The sequence below is a fragment of the Passer domesticus genome, chromosome 3 (assembly GCF_036417665.1).
Source record: "Passer domesticus isolate bPasDom1 chromosome 3, bPasDom1.hap1, whole genome shotgun sequence".
In the NCBI taxonomy this organism is placed as follows: Eukaryota; Metazoa; Chordata; class Aves; order Passeriformes; family Passeridae; genus Passer; species Passer domesticus.
The window spans coordinates 108,299,660-108,313,336 of NC_087476.1; the positions used below are offsets into that span (position 1 = coordinate 108,299,660).

The window sequence follows — 13,677 nt, forward strand, 5'->3', positions numbered from 1 at the left end:
GCTTGCCTTTGAAATGTGACAATGTTCAGGAGCTGCAGCCCTATGGCAGCTATTTTGCAAATGGCAGTGTCTCCTCCTCCAAATCCTTCTCCTGGCAGGAGATTTAATCCTCTTTTGTGGGTCCTGTAACCATCATTTCCTGATTGTTGGGATGATACTATGTTCTTATTGTTGTACAGTTTCTCTGGAGCCTCCTCTATGTCAAAGACCCAAAACAGATTGAGGGTATGAGGCAGGTAGTGAAAACACAGCAATTTATTGGTTGGTTTGTTTGTCAGTTTGCTGACATTGGATTTATATTTGTTTTCTAGAACTCAGATACTTTCCAAAGTACAGCTGTGCTGTAGCTGTGAATATAAACTAGGATGAACGGGGTGTCTGACAGGAAGGTGCAAAGTCTGTATTTAGGCTCAATGGGCTTTGCACTGAGAGGTGTTGAATGTCTTAATTTTTTCTGAAACCCATGAGCTTGATAGGTGTAAAACATTGACCCCCACTGAGGTCAATGGCAAACTTCCCACTGACTTTAGTAAAATATAATCACCCCCAAAATACAGGGTTAGGACACTAATTATTGGCAGCTATTTTTCTGAGAGTGTGGCTAATGCACAGAACAATGCCAGAATGCCTCTGTGGGTTTTATTTCTTTGTCCAAAGGTCTGTGCATTTGCCCAAAACCTATAATGAAATACAGAAAAATTCTGCAGCCTAAGTTGCCATCACAACCCTTTTAAGGGTCATTTATTTGTTCTTAGTCACAAACAGCACAAAGACCTGCTTTGCTTTATACAAAGCCTGGTCAGTTGAGCAGTTCAGCCAAATAGTAGCAACTTGGTTGTTCTGCTGCAGAAACTCACTGGTTGATGTTTGGATCCCAATGTGAGACTTCTAATTTGGTCATTTAGTGAATTTTAATTGCTTCAACATGAAGCAGTATCTCTGGACACCACGCCACAGATCACTGAAAATAGTAGGTACAGGGCTCTCTAAGATGAGGGTGCTAAGGCTCTGCGCCTCATTGAATTTAATTACAGCTTGGAGTAAAAAGACACACACAAATTCATCTTTGGCTTGGTTTCTTACAGATTTGTATTTGCACCATTAATCTTCTGCTTGTCCTGCCCATTGCTAAAGTAATGCTTCTTGAGCCACATGTCAAGGGAAAACCAAACCGAGGTCTCAAAGACATTAATTTCCAACAGGCTTCATAAAAATAGGCATCTGGGTAAAACAGAGAGCTCTTAGTACTCTTGCAGAGCTCATCCCTGATTAGACACTGGGCAAACAGTGTGGGAAAACCCTTGTTACAAATGCCTTACCTGTGGACAAACTCAGCTGGCAGTCATGCCCTGATGGACACTAAACAGCCACCCCACAAGAGCAGCTTTGCTTTCACACCATACCTCTCACTTAAACAGCCAGTCATGTTCAGACACGTCCTTTAGAAACCAAGCCCTGTTTATTTCATCGCTTGTAGAATACTTGTTTTAACATATACCAGTGATATCTATGAGGGAAGTGACATGTTTTCCCAATCAGAGCAAAGATATGTGTCAAGTAATGCCCTGGGTTTTTTCAGTTTGACTCTAGCTGCTAGAGGGTCTGCTTCACAATTTGTTAATTCAGCTGTGAGTGTTGGCTGCATCTTTGAAGGACTGTAGGTGGCTGATTTTATTTGTTGTTGTCAGATTGAAGTCTGCTTTCACCCTTTTTTACCAATTTCTTGTGCATCAATATCAGTATTTTTCCATCTATGAAGCTAAATTATTGTAGCTGCAAAGCCAGTGATTCCAAGAGATTTCTTTGGACTTCTGCTTGTATGATGAGAGAGATTCCTGTGCTCCAAAAGGCTTAAAATGTCTGGGTCTTGCTAATAATAACAACCCAAAAGGGAATAGTCCAGCTGACTGTTATGTAGGCCAGACTTAATCAATTAACACACTGAGATAATGACATACCAGCCTATGGAGCCTTCTAAATATAATTGCGTGTGAAGAAGGCCACTGGCTACAGGATGGCTTCACAAGTTAAATAGTAGAGAATTGCCAATATTTAGATCTGGGATTTCCAGAAGGCCACACAGAAACAGAGAGCAACAGCGACTTCCGAAGAAATGTGCATCTTTCCATGCTAATATCTCTTCTGAAAACACAGCTCAGGGGACACTGAGATCAGAAATTTATTTCCACTGCCATCCTTTATGGCTGATGGTTGCAATTAGATATCTGCTGGAGTTGTTCAGCCAATGGGGCTGTTCCCACGTACATCGTTGCAGAGCACACAGAAACTTTGCTTGCCTTGAAAGTTTCGGTCGTATGCTCTGCCGTATTGTTTGAGCTCATGTGAGCAGAAGTTTGCATCACAGCTCTTAAGAAAGTGGACCTCAAAATGTCAGAGGGAGCCCCCTTTCATGTAGAAGATGAAAGCCACATTGTCTTGGCTGAATTCCAGCATCTATCCTTGTGTGTTCGAGCGGATGATGGAGGATTTCTGGTGGTGGCTCCTGAACCAGGCGCTCTTTTACAGCCAATAAAGCTGAGTTGATTTGCCTTGATTTTGCCGTGGGCTAAGTTGGGTACAAAGGGGTTACAGTAAACTCTTAATTGGTGGCTGCTTGAATGTGTGTGCGAGCCCCTAGTTCACCCATGTGTACAGGGAGGGCAAAATAGGGGTGCCTTCCTTTTTGACCCTTTTGTCTAATCTGGTTTGATTTTAAGATCTTCCAGGCAGAGATTGTTACCGCATGGTTGCACATTGTCTGCTCTGCTGGGGACCCTGGTTCCAGTGGTGTATAACAGCCCTCAGCAGCTACTCTCACGTGAATAAAATATGACCAGCAGAGTGGTCTGAGTAATCTATCAAATAACCCCCAGCTCCACCCACATACAACTCCTCCCTATGAATCCTGAGGTTAATTAAAAGAATCTAAAGAATGGTAGGGTTAGAGTGATTTTGGTTGGGTGCCGAAGATTGATGTAACCTCACAAGCTCCCTGTGCTGTTCCTCCAGGCCTGGGGTTTTACATCGTTGCTGGCTAGTCCCCAAAAGACCAGGACTAGGTTTCTAGCTGCTCTGTGGAGCCTATGCCAAACTACAGGTTTAAATATTCATTGCATTCTTCACATGCCAAATCATCTAAATTGGAAAGCAGGAGTCTAAGATTTTGCAAAGCTGCTCTTGCACAAAAAGACCATTAAAAATTCATCGTGACAGAGAAAAAACAACAACATTGCCAGTAGTAGGGAACTTTCTGTTGACTTGGCTAATGCTGTGTGGAGCTAACCCACATTAATCCACTTAAATGGAAGGGTGAGCCTGATCCAGTAAAAGCAATAAATCCTCTTTAGAGCTGACCAGACTCCAGTTGCACTATAGGAGAACCAGGCTGAATGGCAAACAGTTGGCAGAGGTAACTGGATGGGGCCTGAATTTCCAATGCACCAGACAATTTAACCCACAGCATCCCCTTTCCCTTATATGCACAAACCAGCTGTGGGTAGGACCACATCCCAAAGTTCTGGGCGCCAGAGGTGGAATGATAGACTGCAGGATGGGGAAACTCCCTGCCAATACAGAACTGGGAAGATTGAAGTAGCTCTCTGTCATCACAGGGACTGGGTACCTGAGATGCCTGTGTTGGAAGAGTTATCATCCCAGGCAGCTCAAGCAAAAGGGGTGAAGTGCAGGGAGCACAGGTGGACAGAGAAACACCTCATCTGGAGTTGGTGGGGCTCTGCCTTGCCTTGGTTTGCAGCCAAGCTTGCAGATGCTAAGAGAGAATGGTCAGCTGCTGCTGCCTTGCTATGGGTGAGGGACTAAGTGGGTTGCTGTTAAACTCCACAGAATTACATCTGAAGCTGATCTGAAGCTGAACTGGATCTGCATGCCTGGGGAAGTGGTTGTTGCTATCAGAAAGCAATTTTCTCAAGGCTGACCCAAGACATGGAACTAAACCCAAACTGGGTGAATATCTCTGTTTCCTTATTCCTCTGAGAAACTGGGCCTGAATTTAAAAGGCTGTTTAACACTTTGAAGCCACCCACAGTTCTGTCTTTGCCTCCCACGCAAGCTCCAAGGAACTGACTCATTCCCACCGTATTTTCAGCTGTGCGTAGATCCTGCTCACAGCTCGGGAAGTTCCCCGTTCAGCCAAGCAAATCAAGTGCACATTGTGACTTGAGTTAGCTGAGCTTGAAAGGGTTTTGCGACACCGACTCACAGCCGACAGTATCTGAAGACATCTGGCCTGCCTTTTAAAGTGGAGTAGGGGCCATATTCTTGAGTCAGATGTATAATTTATGCCTTTTCTGCTGTTCTCTATTCATGATGCTTCCTTATGTTAAATAGCTGTTTGTGAAAATAAGTGACACTGTCATCTGCTGTTAAATGGAAAGAGGTCTGCTCATGAGCAGGCATTCACCTCTCCTGTCCTCTTCCAAGCAGCAAACTCTCATTTCTCTCACCATGGGGACACTGTTTTGGGTTTTGCAGAGCTTTCAAGGGCGTGAATGATACATACAGCTCTGGATGGTTTGTGACTCAGGAAAGCTTTTCTGCAAGGGGAGACATAAGGTTGTCCCTCCATCTCTTGCCGATCTGGTGAGCTGAAATGTTCTTTCCAGTTTGGACTAAAGTCCTGACATCCCTGGATTTTTAGCTCACTAATTCTTTCACTGCTGAGGAGAATAACTCACTTCTTGCTGACATCATGCTGTCCTCCCGCTATGCCATATCCACTGTGAGTCTTTGAAGCTTCATGCTATGCCTGAACAATTACACCCACGTTTTGACTGGGAAACAGAGACAGATGAAGGCAGTTAGAAGGAGGATGTGGGAGCCTTGCCTTCTATTTTCCTGTTCTTCACACTGAGCTCATTACTGCCATCTTTCCCCCTTCCTGGTAGCAAATTTCCAGCAAATGTATTGGGGTCACCACTCCCTCCTTCTCTGTAGAAAATAACTCTGGTCTATTTGTGCTCTAGACCACTCCTGCATGCCATTACACCACAGCACAGTCTTTACTGATAAACATTTGCAGGTTTGTAAGCACAGTCCTACTCACTACATCATTACAGAAGAGAGGGGGAGTAAACATCCTCTGCAGTACAAAGGAATTGTCAACAAACTCAGAGAGAAGGGGAGAAATATCCAAAGGCACAGTCCATTTTTGGCTTGTTGCCTTTGGTTTCTTTCATGCTACTCACTGAACATTTGCCCCCTCTGCAAAAATCCAGGGCAAAGGCCTGGCTGTTGTCTGCACTATTAACTAATGAAGTCAGGAAATTACCACTGTCACCACCTGGGAATTGAATAATACAAAACCTAGCTCCTCTGTCCTACTGGCACTGGGCTGAGTTCCATCAGCTTCTGAGGAGCTTTTTGGAGTGCAGAGTCCTGACCTGCTCACAGTGGCTAGTATGAGCTGAGACATGAATAAACAATAAAGGAGATAAAGGAGAGGCTGGGTTGAAAGCAACAGCTGTTTCCTATGGACTCCTGAATAAACTCCAGCTCCTCTTGCTGATGGGCTGGGCTTATGTCGTTGTGCAAAGGAATGAACTGCTCTGGGAATTGCATTCTGATATGAGAGCAGTGGTGTTTGTGTATCACTAAGTATAAAGGGTCTGCTCAAAAACTTTTAAGAAGAAAAAGATGTCTACTTAATAATGTATTTATTTCAGGTAGTTCCCAAACTTTTAGTTGTGTTATCTCACTTCAGCTGTGGCTCAAGTAGTAGAATTACACCCAGACTTGCACATTTAGCTCTTATATGGCAAAGAGCAAAGTCCTTAGCCCAAGATAGCCTTTTGCTGACTCCAGATGTGCTCCTCTGCCATAAAACACTTTGGAGGCCCAATGCTACATTACATGCCACTCAGTGGTTTTAACACTCATTTCACCAGGAGCAAGGTAACTAAGCTCTGTGTAACTAAGCAAAAGGTTTGGCTTGAGCCTGTTGCTACAAAGAATTTCTAAAGCTGGGCTTGTGGGAATGACTCCATTAGGTAAGCACAGAGTCTCTGCCTCTGCTCTACCCCCAGGAGTTCATATGAAGTCTTGGAGCTTTAGGCATTTACTTGTTTTCCACCAGTGGAGCAGAGAGATGAGCTTGGCCAGGAGAAGTGGATTTTCCTTGTACTTCTGTTGTGTAAGCTCCTCCCATTTGTTTGGAAATCAAGCATTTTTCTTTTATAGAAAGGCAGAGGTTTTGGTTATCTCAATAGCACAGCAAGAGAAAATTCTGATATCAGATCCAGGAAACAGATAAATGCAATATATCTTAATGCAACAATGTCCTTTGAAGTTTGCTAGTACCAAGTTAGTATATCTGAAAATCCTTGAGAAAGTCTATTCACTTAGGTAATCTCATACTTTGGGGAAGACCTGGTCACTTTTGTTTATATGTGTAAATCCTCCCACAAATTTTTACAGATTAGTGAGACCCTATCCTCTCTGTCTCCCAGCTGAAAAAGGGTGGCCACAAACTGCCATTGACACTGTCGCTGCAGAGACCTTCCTCACAAAAATAAAGATCTTGTAGGAAGCTAGGGAGACAGAATTTCAAGTAGCCCCATTTTTAATTTTTCCTTTTTTTTTTTTTTAGCAGTATGTATAACTTGTTTTAAAATGTGAATAAGCAGAACCTGCAGTGGGTGCATCCCCTTTTCAATATGAGGCACTTGGCTCCAGCTGTGGTGGGAATTTAGGGCAGCTGGGTCTAGTGAGCTGTGCTGTGACTCTCTGGGGTGGCTGCAGGGTACCTGGGCTGCTGGCAAACTGTTCTCCTCCTAAGGAGGAGAACAGAGCATACCAGCCCCCTCTCCCCAGGGAACAGAGAAACTGAGCTGTGACTCCATCCAGATTGTCTGTATCTTCCTTTTTTATAGGGGGAAGGGTAGGTAAAATCCCTGGGAAAGTGAAATCTAAGGGCAATCAAGCCTTAAAACTTCCATTTGTATATTTGAGATAAGTAATACCTTGCCTTAGAGCAAACCTAAATATATAAAAAGACAAACCTGCTAAATTTCTAATGCTGTTTCTGAAGTCAGTGTGTTTAAAATTCAATACTAGTTAGAACTCAAGTCAATCCCTTCAATATTTCCTTTTTAATTTCTATTTTCTATTTTTCACCAAGTCTTGCTCATCTCAACTGCTTTCCTGAGGCTCTTTTTTGTTTATCCTACACAATTTCCTTCCTTCCTTCAAGTCCAGACCCCCTTGCTCCCCTGGGACTTTGTATGATAGCTAGGCACTAATCATGTACTTCTGCCCAGAAGCACAGATAGGGGCTTCCTCCCCCTGCTTCCAGTCAAAGGAGGATGTAAGGCATAATGGTAATCTTAAACAACACTGCTATTCATTGTTTGAGAGATCTGGGAAATATCCTTGAATTCAGCTTGCTAAATTAGCTGCTTCTTGAGTAACCCACAGCTGCTGCGTATCTGTCCCATTACATTTTACAAAAATGCAGCAGTTCTCATTACGTATGATATTCTCTAAACATATGGACCTTCCACTAGTTTATGTCTCTGTGTAGCTCTGTTGCCATGAATGTATGCACAGAAACATTTTCTTTTGTACTTAAAAAAAAAAAAAACCCAAACCCAACAATTCTTGAAAATAGATTAAAGACAGGCATTTGCAATTACTCAGATGGAGCAAAGATGTTGGAGCGCTTCAGAATACAGCCTTTGTCAGGAGCCAACACTTAGATTAAAATGTTGCTTCTGGCAGTAAAAGTGTAACTACCAGTGGTTTTAAAGCTTCATCCTGCCTGTTGTGCACATGAACATCTCCCTTGAAGTTGGCAGGCATGGCTCTGTGCTTGCAAGTCTTGAAAATCAGATGGACCATCAGTGTAAGGTGATGCTTAACTGTCTATATGAGGCAATGATTTGGGTTTGGATTTGGTCTTGTGTGTTTGCTCCTTCACATTGATTTACAGTGGAATTTGGTTTGCAAGAAATTGTATTTCTGGTGTTACTGTGTTTACACTTCCTACTCTTTGATAACTTCTCTGTGTGTGCAGCGAACTTAAGCAAATCTTGAAGAATAACATTTCTGTGTCTCCTCCCTCTTGTGCAGTTTTGTAGGCTTTGTCCTTCAGAATGGAGCAGCATCCTTGAGGAAAACCCAGACTTCCATCTTTACTGTATTCCCTGGGACATAGCTGGTTCCAACAGGGGGTAATTGAAGCATCAAGAACTTTAGCTAAAAATGCACTGCTGAACAAGTGGAAATTTTCCTCGTACCTCTAGAACTCTGTTCAATGCCTCTGATCCCATTCAGGGTTTATTTCATCGACTTCAGGAGGATCTGACCAGGGATGAGCATCCACTGCACTCTAAACCTTGGGAGAAGTGCAACGCATTTGCATATTGTCTGTTGTCACATGACACAAAACAAGGGGTGACAAAATACCTCCTCTGTAGCGCATCCTTGGGCTGTGCTTGATCGTAAGGTCACCAGCAAGGGACAGCAAGTGTCTCTGTCACAGACATCTTGACTGTGTTATTATGGTTAGTAAGCCAGTGGTATCTATTTCATCACCTTCCTTCCCTCTGTTCCTTGTCATCTCTTCTCCCTCTTCTGTTTTACTCCTCTTTGCTCTTTTTATAGCAAAGATGTCCCCTCAAACACATCCACCTGAGTACAGGTACAGTCTGATTCGCTTCTGTATCTGAGCCTTCCTGAAACACACATTTATATCTAACCCCTGCTTAGCGCCTTGGAGGGGAGGATCATCTCTCTCCAGCAGGAGCTACAGAGCAATTGGAGATGGGAATGTATGCAAGCCTGGGGGAGCTGCCAGTTCTAGGGGTTCTCAGGTACCACTTCCATGCTGGTGCATTTGGGAGTGTGTGTAATGGATCCCTAGGAGCTGGTCAGCTATGGGCAAGGAGCTGCCAAGCCCTGCAAATCAGAGCTGTGAAGACACAGCTGTGGGCCCTTGAAGCCAGCCAGGTGCTTCATCCTCTGTTACAAGGAGATGTCTCCTCCTCATCAGGATGCACAGGCAGGAACTCTGCAAGAGAGGCCCTTCTCACGAAATAGAGGAAGAGGGTTTGGGTTTCCTTTCAGTGGCCTCTAAATCATTTGTCCAGAACAGAGAGCTGTCTCTTCCTGGAAATATTTAGTCTCATTCCTTTAGAAGTCATCTATGATTGTGTTAGTATTTGTGCATAAATGAATATTAATGGTGAATGTGGTCTGACTACTGGGCCCATTTCCTCCCACAGCTGTTTTTGTGAGAGACCTGATGCAAAAACATCTTGTGCACACATCTCCCAGCCTGGCTCCTCCGCAGGCGAGCTAGATGGAGAATGCTTTGCTGGTTGTGGTTTAGGCACGGACGCAGCACATAGCTGCTCAGTGCTGTCAGGGTCTCAACAGATCTGCATTCACCTCACAGCAGACATTTAGGTACCAAGGGAACTTGTGTTTTAACTGGAAAAAAGCTTATGTGCCAAAGGCCTCCTGTTATAGGGGAGGCTGCAGCTGAGCAGAGGTTTGGAGGGGCTTAATGCTGGAGTTGGCTGCTCCAGCTGGCAAGGAAAGCCCACCCACAGCTTAGGTGGTACCAGCACCTGAAATCAAGTATTGAAACACCTGCATTATAGGCCTTTTTATTTTATTTGGATACGATTCTGTGCAGTTCTACATTTATTGTTTTTTTGTGAATTTATCCCAAAGATAGTGCTGGGCGTGAACCTGGGATTCCTGCAGAAAAAGATGATCCCAGGGATAACAGGTTCTGAGAAGAAATTCTTCAAATGCCCCATTTTTTAATCATTAAATGAGTATATCCTTACAGATGTAGATTGACTTAAGTAGGGAAAGGGATTTGCTGTATGACTCACATGTCTGAAGTATTGCTACTCATTTTTTGTTGTAAAACCTTCTCAACTGCTTGCAAATGAGCTACAAAGGATTCCTGTGCTCGGAAACTCTTGAGCAAGTGATTTTGGCTTCGAACACTTGAAGAGGTTGTTTGCAGATGATGCACATGCTGACCACTTCTGTTGAGAAGCCTAATTCAGAGTATACAGCAGGCAGCAAAAAGGCTCCCATTGCCCCAAATTAGTCACAAATAACTTGCCTTACTCTAGATTTTAAACACATGATCCAATTACAACTTAAGCCTATCAATACGAAATAAATGTTCCCACCTTTGGTTATTTTCTTGGTGTGGAAATCTGCTCACAGCCTCGTGCCCAGCAACGAGTCTGTGTTTTGTGTTCCTGTTGCAGAAGAGGAAGGGGGACACAGGAAGGCTTGTTGGGGAAACAGGCAGCTTGAAAACCTTTCTTTCAGCCCAAACTGGAAGCAGAGCAGCCCATGGAGATACTGTCACAGATCCAAGCAGGCTGGGGTTAAACGGTTTCCTCAGCTTTTCTTCCTAAATCAATTTGAATATTCTTGGCAAGCTCTGTTACTATGCATGGTGGGCAGCTGTGATTCAAGCAGGGAATTTTTTTCCCCTTTCTACTGTCCCAGTCTTCCTGTCTTGTGCAGATGTGATCCTTTCCCTCTGTCTGCCTAACAGCTAATTATTTTACCAGATGAGCCAATAGTCTGAAGAAAACAGACCATGCATATTCTTGAAAGCAGCAACTGTGTTACAATGTCGGGGGGATGGGTAATTAAAAAAATAAGGAGTCACTTCCTTCTGACCCACTCTACTTCTTAAGGAAACCTCCAGAAATAGCAAGTATTCTGATTTACAAGGGGCCAACCTACCTCCCAAGTTAGTACCCCCCGCATTGAACAGCAGAACCTTGCACTATGCTTTTTGGGAAAGCAGGGAAAAAGATAGTTTGAATATGTAAGACATCCAGCTAGCAGCTCTGCAATCTGTGGCAGCCCAAAAACATACACACCCCTGTAACTGCGAGAATGTGGACAAGAGTGCATCAGCTGCTCCCCAGAAACCGCCTGGGTGTTGCTGCACTCACTGAAACTTCATTCCTAATACAAATTATGCTTTTCTGATTAAAATTGTTAATACAAGGCTCTGGAAAGGGCAGAAATTCTGCTTCTCATGTTTGGTGGTTACACTAAAGGGGGCTTTTCTGGTGGGGTACATATCTGGACTTTGTATCTTGCTGCTACAAAGCTCTAAACCAGTCTCTGCCTCTGTGTCCCAGGTGTGAGCTGTGAGCTACCAGGGAGCACCATGACCACGCAGGTGTGTTTTACAGCCTGCTTTGAGAATGCCTACAGTATAGGGTTACACAGGCAGGACAGGCAGGGGAACGCTGCATTTCCAAATCCCACAGAAGCTCAGCACCTGTTGCTTGCTGGAGCACCACTGCGATAGAAGCTGAAGTGTGTGGTCCTGCTGAGCCCTGCCTGCTGTCTGCCTTGCTCTCACTCCAGCACCTCAAGAACAGCAGGTCAGCACTGTTGGCCCTGGAAAGGCTGGCATGTCCTTTGTATTTGGGGGACCCTGGTTTAAGCAGTGAGGGGCTTGGTGTTTTGCCAGGACAGCAGTAGCATATGAATGCCGAGAGGCAGGAAGGAGGGCTCCAAAGGAAGGCACGAGGCTCAAGATGAGGTAGGGGCTGTCTGGTATTTCTTAGAAAATTTAAATTAGGGCCTGAAGTGCTAATCATTGTTGCATTTGGCAGGATAAGGGCTTTTACAAAGGTCTACTACTGCTGGAGCAAAAACTGCAGGGTCTTGAATCACAGGGAAATGCCACCACTTTTTTTGGCAGGCAGCTACTTTTCCTAGGAGGAAGAAGGGAAGAAGCATGCTTCAGTATGGGATAAAACCAAGGCCTGCCCCTAAAACAACATCCACACCAACAGACCAAGTGGTATGGTTATTTTATCTTTAAAATTCTGCACAAGCAAACATAAAAGGTGACCCATACTGCTCTGAAGGCCAGCACCAGCTGCCTTCCTGGATAACCTCAGTCAATGAATCCTCCTGCATTCTGAGCTGTAGCTTAAAAGTTGAGGTGCTTACTTTTGACTAAGCAGACTGTCTTGAAAGTAAGCTTCTTGCCTCAATCCCTGCAACAGGATGGAGAGAACTCTGTCCATCCTAGACAGTCTCATTCACTTCTCAAGGAACACGTGACTTTGCTGACAGCAATGGAATAAGAGCCAAAAGAACGAATTTTCCTCAGTTTTTTGTTGCCATTTTAAGAGTGGATAACCATTTAATTAGTTTTCACCCTCTGGGGCTGTAAGTTCTTGTATAATTAGATAATGAGCAATTATCATTACTGCACTTTGTTCTCACATGGCACTACGTGGATTCCAGCAGTGACCACATTTCAAAGGCTCATGTTCCAGGTTATTACCTAGTAATGCTATTAGAAGCCCTAATACCTCTCTTACAAGAAGACTTTAGAGGGGACAAATCTACCAGTTATTACAGGTGCTAACATAAATCCCACCTGCTCTTACTGGGCTTGTCCCACATGATTTATGCCAATACCCACTACAACAGGAAAACCCTAAAATATTCCAGGGAGATTATGTGGTTGGGTCCTTCCCGAAATACTGCCTTTCATGTCCTTAATGCCACCCTTGCTTTTCCTGCTTTGGCAGGCAAAGCCAAAATCAGGGTTGCACAGAGTGGTTTAGAACAGAAAGTTCCAGGCCAACACAAAGGTTTCAATTTGGAGTAGCCCCCAAAAGTGCTGCTGTGCTAAGAAAAGTGCCTGATGGTAGTCAGGACTTACAGGATCTACTTGCACTGAGGCCAACAACTGGCAATTAATTAATTCGTTAAAATGCCTGGTGAGATGTAAAATGGGCACGTGGTGAGAACATGCATGCAAGAGGAAGATCTTGAAACCACTTAGGCTTTAGGGCAAACACAAACCAGATGGGAGATGGGTGCAGAGATTAAAAGATGTAGGCAAGGGGCCCATATCTGTCATTATTCCTCCAGCTACAGTTTAATTACTACTCCTAGGCTTTGGGAACAGAGGGTTATTTAATAATAACTTTTTAAAAAATGTTTGTGAAGGAACATAAGTTCTGCAGCTGAAGATGGCCCTTAGTACCATCCCAAGTATCTGCTAAAACTCTTAATATGCTCTATTCATGACCCAGAACAGAAACTGTTTCCCTAATCTTCAGTGTTAAGGTTGCTTTCAAAAGGAAAAACAAAATTTAAAAAAAAATCCCAAATAAACCAATTGAGAAAGCCCCATGCTGCCTCTCCTCTCTGAACTTCTCCTTTTTCCAGCAGCACCACAACAGAATTCTGCATGGGGCACAAAGAAGGCAAGAAGCTCTTCTCCCAGCTGTTTGGGCAATAATCAGATGTGCACAGAAATCTTGTGCAGCTGTTAGTTGGTTCAATGGGCTGCAGCACCAGCTTACAGGAAGGTAAGCAAGTTACATGGAGGATGTTATTAAAGAGCTCTTTTAATGTTGTAATGCAGTGAAGGTAAGAAGCAAATCAGCAGCCTGTTCTGCATGGAAGGGATTTTTTCTTGAGGCCTATAATGGCAAAGTTGCAATGGCTTACAGCACCAGGACAACAAACCAACCCAACAGGAAGGAACAAGCATGACATAGCAGGGCCCAAATAAAGCAAAATTTTAGCTGAAATACTTGCTGAAAAAATACAAATCCATTTTCCCTAATACCATCCTTAGTTAGAATGTAGGAGCAGATATACTTGGATTAAAAAAACCAAAACAAGACAAAA

At 43.8% G+C, this 13,677-nt stretch overlaps 1 long non-coding RNA gene across 2 annotated transcripts in view; it reads left to right on the forward strand.

The window, feature by feature from the left end:
* Positions 1–13,677, forward strand: part of LOC135297419 (uncharacterized) — a 33,130-nt gene that overhangs the window by 6,252 nt on the left and 13,201 nt on the right. The window contains exon 2 of one of the 2 annotated variants that reach the window (XR_010359436.1): positions 13,210–13,352. This is a non-coding gene — a long non-coding RNA (uncharacterized LOC135297419). The remainder of the gene's footprint in view (positions 1–13,209; positions 13,353–13,677) is intronic. The other variant, XR_010359435.1, reaches the window with a different exon arrangement.